Genomic DNA, 8,465 nt, shown 5'->3' on the forward strand with positions numbered 1-8,465 from the left:
AATTTATTTTCATGTAATAATATCATACTAATTTATTTCTTTTAAAAAACGAAAGAAGAGTTCATTACATGATAATTTCCGGGAATTAACCTTGATTGCGCAAAACTTCGTAGCCTACTGATAAAGTAAAGGTCATGCTGACAATGTTCAATTTGCATATTAAAGAAATTATCTGGACTTAGTTCACAGAAAATAAAATCTTTTCTATCATCACAAATTTCACTTGAAAAACTATAAGAATTAACTCTTATATGGCCGTGTAAATAATAAAACACTTTATGAGATTCATTTATAGTACTAGACCTATAGACTTCTAGCATCTAAACAGAACATCCCTTTAATGACGGTCTATTATCAATAAACATAAAGGTAAGTAAAAAAACACCCCCCCCCCCAGAATCGACAGCCTTTCCCTTTTTCAAAATTGATAAATAATTTTTAAAGCTTTCTTCTGAAATCTTTATGAACTATTTAAAATTAAACGTAAAGCGTAAAATATCTAAGAATTAGCCTAAACAAATTTCTCGCTTCAAGGAAATTTGCTTCCATTGAATTTGAGATTCACGTCTAGCAATGGAATTCTATGTAATCGAACACATAGACCAACGAGACACTTTTGAAAGGGTTGAGGACCCAAAGGCCTACTATAAAAGGTCTCTGTATATCCCTATATTTGACAAAGTACTCAGTGAATTTAGACAAAGATTTGATGAACCAAAAAGTATCATTCTTGGTGTAGCTGGTTGCCGCCCATCATCTCCAAATTTTTGAAATGAAAATGACTTGCAATGCCTTGCTGACCAGTACTCAATTGAAAGGAAAAGCCTCCATGCAGAACTACTTATTGCTCAGAGAACACTATGGGATGATGTGAAATCTATTTCTGATGCTTTGGATAAACTGAAACCAATGAAGGAAGGTTTCCCTACACTTTGGAATTTAATGCGATATGGCTTTAACACTCCTTGTTAGTAATGCAAAATATGAGCAATCTTTTTCTGTCTTGAAAATGGTCAAAACTTACCTCAGAGCATCAATGGGTCAGGAACGACTGACTGGTCTGGGCACAATTTCTATTGATACAACTGTAAGGGATTCCCCTGATCTTGATAGGGTAGTGGATAGATTTGCAGCTATCTTAATATCTTTAAGTCAAACACAGATAAATCCACCACAAGGCGTTTATCTTTAATTAAGTTAGATACAATATACTCCATGTAATCAATGTGATTTATTATTCCATTTTTACTTCTTTGTTATGAGAGAAATTGCTCAGTATTATTTCATATTTTTAAACAGTTTTGTTCTTCTGTAAGAATACATGAAAGTATATATGCAGACAATGGTTTCATCATAGTATCTCATGTAATATGCTACATATACACATATGTAATATGCATACAATATTCCACCCTTTTTCACTCCTGGTCATCCGTTAAGTTACCATATAATGGTCACATCAAATATATCAATGTGGTAGGGCTCCAGCCCCCAAAAATTTAACCTAGTGACGCTACTGATGTTGGTACCTCGTCTTAAGCCCAAATTGCTCTGGGTTACTGGTCTATTATTATTATTATTATTATTATTATTATTATTATTATTATTATTATTATTATTATTATTATTATAATAATAATAATAATAATAATAATAATTATTATTATTATTATTATTATTATTATTATTATTATTATTATTATTATTATTATTATTATTATTATTATTATTATTATTATTATTATCATTAGATGAGCTACAACCTTAGATGGATAAGCAAGATGCTATAACCCCAAGGGCTCCAAACGGAAAAAATAGCCCGATGAGGAAAGGATATAAGGAAATAGATAATAATAATAATAATAATAATAATAATAATAATAATAATAATAATAATAATAATAATAATAATAATAATAATAATAATAATAATAATGTTTATTGGACAAAAAATATTTACATTCAAAGATTTACAAAAAGAAAAAAAGACTCAGTCCAAGCCCATGTGGAGCAGAGCTCTTCGGGCAATAATACAACAAAAAAATATCATCAATTAAGTAAAAATAAAAAATAAAGTAAATATGGATATAGATATACAAAACGTACGCATACATATACATAATCATATGTATACAAATAGATACATATAAATGAGAATCTTAGCCTAAAAACAAAAGGAAATGCATATTTATATGATAAGGAAAGATGGTATATGAAAGCTAATGGTATATACATTGAAACAATTGTAGATATTAAGCAAAAAACTCAGTAAAAGAACTAGTTTTACAAATAAAAAAAATATTCTAAACAATGAAACATACTTGCGTTGTGGTTAGGTAGGCAAGTATAAATATTTATTAATAAAGCTTAATACCCAGATAACAGGAGATTTGTATATGATTTCTTAAAAGACCGAACGCTAAGCAGTGCCTTTAGATAAGCGGGGAGAGTATTCCAAAGTTTAATACCTTGGTATAGATACGATTGCTCGCATCTATTAATACGTATGAAAGGGAGAGTTAAGTTTGGATTTCTTGTTCCATATGGATGAACTGATTGTTCCTGAATTATTTTTCGTCTTAAATCTGGAAATTTGTTCAAAATAAGTGTTTGGAACATCATATTCATTAAGGAGAGCTTATAATTGTCTTCCAGCTTCAATATCGAGAGAGACCGGAAAAGTGGCGATGTATGAGCTAAGTAATCACTGGAGCTTATGATTCTTACCAGTCTTTTTTGAATTACAATTAATGGTTGCAAGACATTTCTACTACTACTCCCCCACGCCGTATTGCAGTAATTTAGGTGAGGAGATACTAACGAGTGATACAATTGTTTTATAATATATAAGGGGAAATACTCTTTTAATCTATATATGATACCCATTACTTTGGCAATTTTATTAACTGTCATATTTACATGCTCACAGAAAGTTAGTTTATTATCAAGAATTATCCCTAAAAATTTACCACTGGACTTCTGATCCAGAGTGTGATTTCCTATAGAAACCCTTATGTTATCAGGAACTCTTCGTAGAGAAAAGATTATGAAGTATGTCTTTCTTTCATTTAAGGTTAACTTATTTGCTAGTAGCCAGTTTTTTACATGAGTTAAATCATTGGTTAGTGTATCACAGAGGGAGTAGATATTTTTATGTCTAAAGTGAAGCGTAGTGTCATCGGCAAAGAGTATGGAGCTTAACCTACCTACTGATCGAGGTAGATCATTGATATAGGCGAGGAAAAATAACGGTCCTAGGACTGATCCCTGGGGAACACCTATTTTGACATCCATAACCTCTGAGAGATGGCCATCGAGGGTCACAAATTGTTTACGACTCGTTAAGTAGGATTTAGTAAGAGTAATGCATTTCCACGTATTCCATAATGTTCGAGCTTTTTAAGCAGCACATCATGAGACACTGTGTCAAAGGCTTTACTCAAATCTAAAAAGACCGCACCAAGGTATTCATTTTTATTCATCGCATTGTAGATATTTTCAAGAAGGTCATTTACAGCATCACTTGTACTAACGCCACGCAGAAAGCCATACTGACAGGAAGAAAAGATATTACATCTAGTAAAGAAAGAGTAGAGTCGATTGTACAATAATTTTTCAAAAATTTTATTCAATAAGGGAAGGCAACTTATTGGTCTATAGTTATTGACATCCGATTTATCACCAGACTTATGTAGCACAGTAACGCATGCTATTTTTAAAATGTCAGGATAAATGCCAGAGGCAATACAACGGTTGAACAATAAGGATATAGGAAAGGCAAGTAAACTAGCATTATTCTTATATAGTTTAGTAGGGGGAGAATGAATATTTGCTTTTTTGTTCTTTAGTTTTTTTATAATGTTGATTACTTCAAGTGGAGAAGATGGGGTCAAATAAATAGAGTGCTGATTTGAAGGAGGCAAATAGGAATGAAAATCTAACTGATTATTTTGAGGCAGGGCATCTCGGAGAGTAATGCCAATTGTAGAGAAATGAAGATTAAAAGCATTTGCAATCTGTTGGCTGTCAGTAATAGTTTCGCCGTTACGACCAATGAGTTTTCTTAGTGAAGTGCGCTTTTTCTTTCCAGGCCTAAGGGACGAATTTATGAGATCCCAGGATTTTTTAGCATCATTTCGGAGTTGATCAAAAGTACTATCAAAATATTTTTTCTTTGCCACGCGAATTAATGTAAGCAACATATTACAATAGTTTCTATAGCGTTGGGCACTATAAGCACCCAATTTCATTCTTCGATATAAATTATGTTTAATGTTAATTGATTTCAGTAGCCCTTTGGAGAGCCACTTATTCACCAATCTTTTAACACTTACATATTTTGTTTTTAAAGGAAAGCATTCATTGAAAAAGCTGTCTATTTCATCCGTAAAAGAGGCCGCCCCCAGGTGAGGATCTAATGAGGCTTGACCATATTCGGTCCAGTCTTTCCCCCTCAGGAGTTCCGTGAATTTCCTGTCATTCACTTCGCTCATATCTCTGAATTGAATTTTTATTTTGTTGTCTACGTTGTTTAATATAGGCATTAATAGACTACAGAAAATTGGGAAATGATCTGTGATATCTGCTAAGAATATCCCACTATTACCAACAAGATTATTATTTGCCCAAATATGGTCGATACAAGACAGCGAGTCATTCGAGCCGACTCTTGTTGGTCTAGTTATTGACGGGCGAAAGTCAAAAGATCGCATTGTGTTAATCAATAATAACACCAAAACAGATATTTCATATATATAAACCATTAAAAGACTTATGTCAACCTTTTCAAGATAAAACCACCTGCTGCAAGTTTGAACTTTAGGTAAGTGGGTTTCTAAAACCTTCGGACTATAATATGCTAGCATTAGCCTATGTTATTTTTCACAGTTTTATATTTGAAGAAAAACTATCGAGGATTCCTGTTATTGGTTGAATGACTAGCAGTGCTTATCCTCAATGAATATTTAATGACTGGTTCCTGGTTCCTGGTTCCTGGTTCCTTACTGCTCACTCCGCAAAATAAGTTTGCGGTCACTCTATCCCTTTATAGATAGGTGCAAAGCTTCTAAGCTTATTCTTATTATTGTTATTAAGCTTACATTACCTGTGCCTTAATAAATTAATACAGTAATGAGATTCTCAATCTTTACTTTTATTCCATTCTACCTTGAAATTAGATAGGATAACACCCTGCTATCATCAGTTTTGGCAACCTATTGTGGTCAGTTTGGACTTCTTAAATTCTTCTTTTATATGCATTGCCCTACCTATAAATACAGCCAGATCCCTGCTAGGACCATTTAAGAAAAGCCAATTCACCCAGGTTCAGGTCGAGGCTTCGCTTTTAGATCGGCGCCTCTTGTGTCTTTTAGTTTTGTTCGTTCCTTTTTTTTTCACTAGTGTTTCTCTTTTCACCCACATTTGTTATGAGACACTTTTCTTATTTTTAATATTTTCTTCATAGAAAAGGAGTTTTCCAACTGTTTTGCGCTCTATCTTCTTTGTATGGTTACTCGAGTTCTATTGCTTTTCTTAGCATATCACTATACTGTGGACAATACAACACGAAGTAGTTAACATTCTCTTCTACATCACAGAATACATAGTTTATATTTCCACCTTAGTATCTGTCCTTGCTCTGAATAATAAAATGGACGAAAATGTGTTATCATATAATTCCTCCTCCTTGATTTCACTTTCACAGTTTTTATACAAAATTAGACTCTTCTTGCACTCCATTTCACGCTTCCATTTGCTTGTGTCTCATTCTCTTTTTCTCTTCTTCATGTCCTCTTTCGTAGATCTCTTGACTTCTCTCATCGCCATCCCACATTCTTCTGCATACTTCTTCACATGCATCCACTACTTCCTTTCATTTTCTTCATATAATTGATTATTGCTGTTAGTATTTCCTTCTCTGCATTATAAATGCTATTAAGGTACCTCAGCTTTCCATCCATCACCCTTGTTTTCATAGAAGATGCTCCTTTATCTCAAGGCTACAATTGCTGTACTCTTTACACTCCCTAATATCCTTCTATACACTCCATTCTCAGTTCTCTGCAACTTCTCTATTTCCGTTTCCGTTAAGTTCATTACATTTGTTCCATACAATATAAAAGATAGTGCAACACTTTTCCAGTATGTTTTTCCAGGCAGTATTTTATTGCAACTTTTTTTCTATGATTGGATAAGTAAGATTTGCCAGTTTTTGTGCCTTAACAATCAATTCACTCTTTTTGTGTTTTGAACATGTTTCTACTGTCATCTACCTTGATACCTAGGTATCTAATATTGCTTACTACTCTTAGTCCCTCTAAGTTATCTGGTTTCTCCTTCATATTATATACACGTACGCTACTTTTACCTCTACTCATGTCAAAACCACACTGCTTTCCTATAACTATCACTTTCCTTATGTTCAATTCTGCATCCCCTATACTCTCAGCAAACACTAGGACATCATCAGCAAAAATTAATACTACTAACTTTTTAATATAATCTTTAAAACCATTAACTTCCTTTACTACATGTTTTATAATCAGATAAGTAATTAATTTGATCAATGCTTTAGAGCCAGTACAGCCTTGCTTTATTCCACTACTTACGATCATTTTTGTTCTCTTTTCCTCTATGTCTAATGTAGTAGAGTCTCCCACATATACTCCAGCTATAGAGTTTATTATATTGGTGTGTAGTTTATATTTTTATGATATTTCTACCAGTGCTTCTCTTTTTAAGGAGTTAAGAGTTTTTTTTTTCCCTGACATCTAAAGAGGCAACTATGAGTTTTTTCTTATTTCTTAAAGTTTCTTCGACCATGTACTGTAAATTGAATATATTTTCCTCAATCCTTCCTCCCTGTGTATATCCAGATTGACTATCATCTATGACGTTGTTACTTCTTAGATATCCTTCTATTTCATCCTCGATAAAAGTCATGTATATCTCATATGATACATTTGTGAGTGCTATTGATCTCAATTCTTTGCTGCTGGTTTGTTTTTCTTTTTTAACATTTTTGTTCTGGACTCTTTCCAGCTTTTTGGGTTTTCTTTCCTAGCTAATTCCTCTTTGTAATAGTTCACTAGTGTATCCTTACATACATCACTTCTCATAATAGCTATATAATAGTCTGGCTTTAGTCCATCTGGCCCAGCCGCTTTACCTTTTTTTAGACGTTTTAGGAAATTTTCTAGTTTACTTTTGTTTATTTGTAGGCATGCACGGGTTCAATCAATCCTTAATTTGTTCTCTTCAGTTATTTATTTCCTTTCCTCACTGGGCTATTTTTCCCTATTGGAGCCCCTGGGCTTATAGCATCTTGCTTTTCCAATTAGGGTTGTAGCTTGGATAGTAATGATAATAATAATAATAATAATAATAATAATAATAATAATAATAATAATAATAATAATAATAATACAGCATCATAATGCTCCCCTATGTGTTCAGGTATATTACATTCGTTGACTATTATAATGTCTTCTCTTCTCGAATTATTCTGGTATTCATTTTCCTTCTCCACATTCCAGATCTCTGATATCATATTTTCGTGTGTATTGAAGACTTTATTTTCCAAAATTTTACTAATTCTTCTTTAGTCTCTTCACTTGATAGTTTATTTCCTCTATCACCATCTAATTTTATTGGCTCGATTTTTATTTCGTTGCTATTTCTTAATTTGTTTATATTTTCCCATGGTTTATAATTTTTATTATCTCTTATCTCCCTGGTCTTCTTTTTCTTCATATGAAACTATACTGTCTTTCACCAATGTTTGTACTTCTTTCTTCTTATGATTGTAGTTTCTTCTAATTATATTTTTAACCTAATATCCTTTTCATTCCTCTTTTTTATATTAAGTTAATTTCTTTCTTTAATCTTTCTCCTTATGTCCTCGGTTACGTAAGGTTATTTTTAGTCCTACTATCATTTGCTACCCTTCTCCTATACGTTTTAACCAATTGCTCTTGTTTCATTTCTGCCATTATCACGTTTAGCTCTTCAATGTTTTCACCATCCTTCCTAACAAGTTTTCTCCCTATGGATTTCACGTATTCGTCTATATCTTTCGTGTCGTTGCTATGATATGCAATTTCTTCCCACTTCCCTTTATTGTACTTATCTTTGCTATTTGTTTTTAATTCTAATTCTACTGTTATTAAGTTATGATTTGACATGTCTAAAACTGTTTTATCTTCATCTATTTCCATGCATTTATATTGTTTATATAACATATTTGCAAGGAAAAAAATCAATAGCACTATACTGGTCTAGTCTATTCCACGTGTATATTCCTGAACATCTTTTATCTCCAATTAATAATGTTAGATTATGGTTACTCATCTAATCGAGCACCATCTCCCTATTTCTGTCGATTTGTTGGTGTCCCAGAAATCCCACGTGGCCGTTGAAATACCCTCATGCCAGTAAAGGAAATGTTTCTCCTGCTTTCTGTATTA

This window comes from Palaemon carinicauda, chromosome 44 (genome assembly GCF_036898095.1).
Source record: "Palaemon carinicauda isolate YSFRI2023 chromosome 44, ASM3689809v2, whole genome shotgun sequence".
NCBI classification, from domain to species: Eukaryota; Metazoa; Arthropoda; class Malacostraca; order Decapoda; family Palaemonidae; genus Palaemon; species Palaemon carinicauda.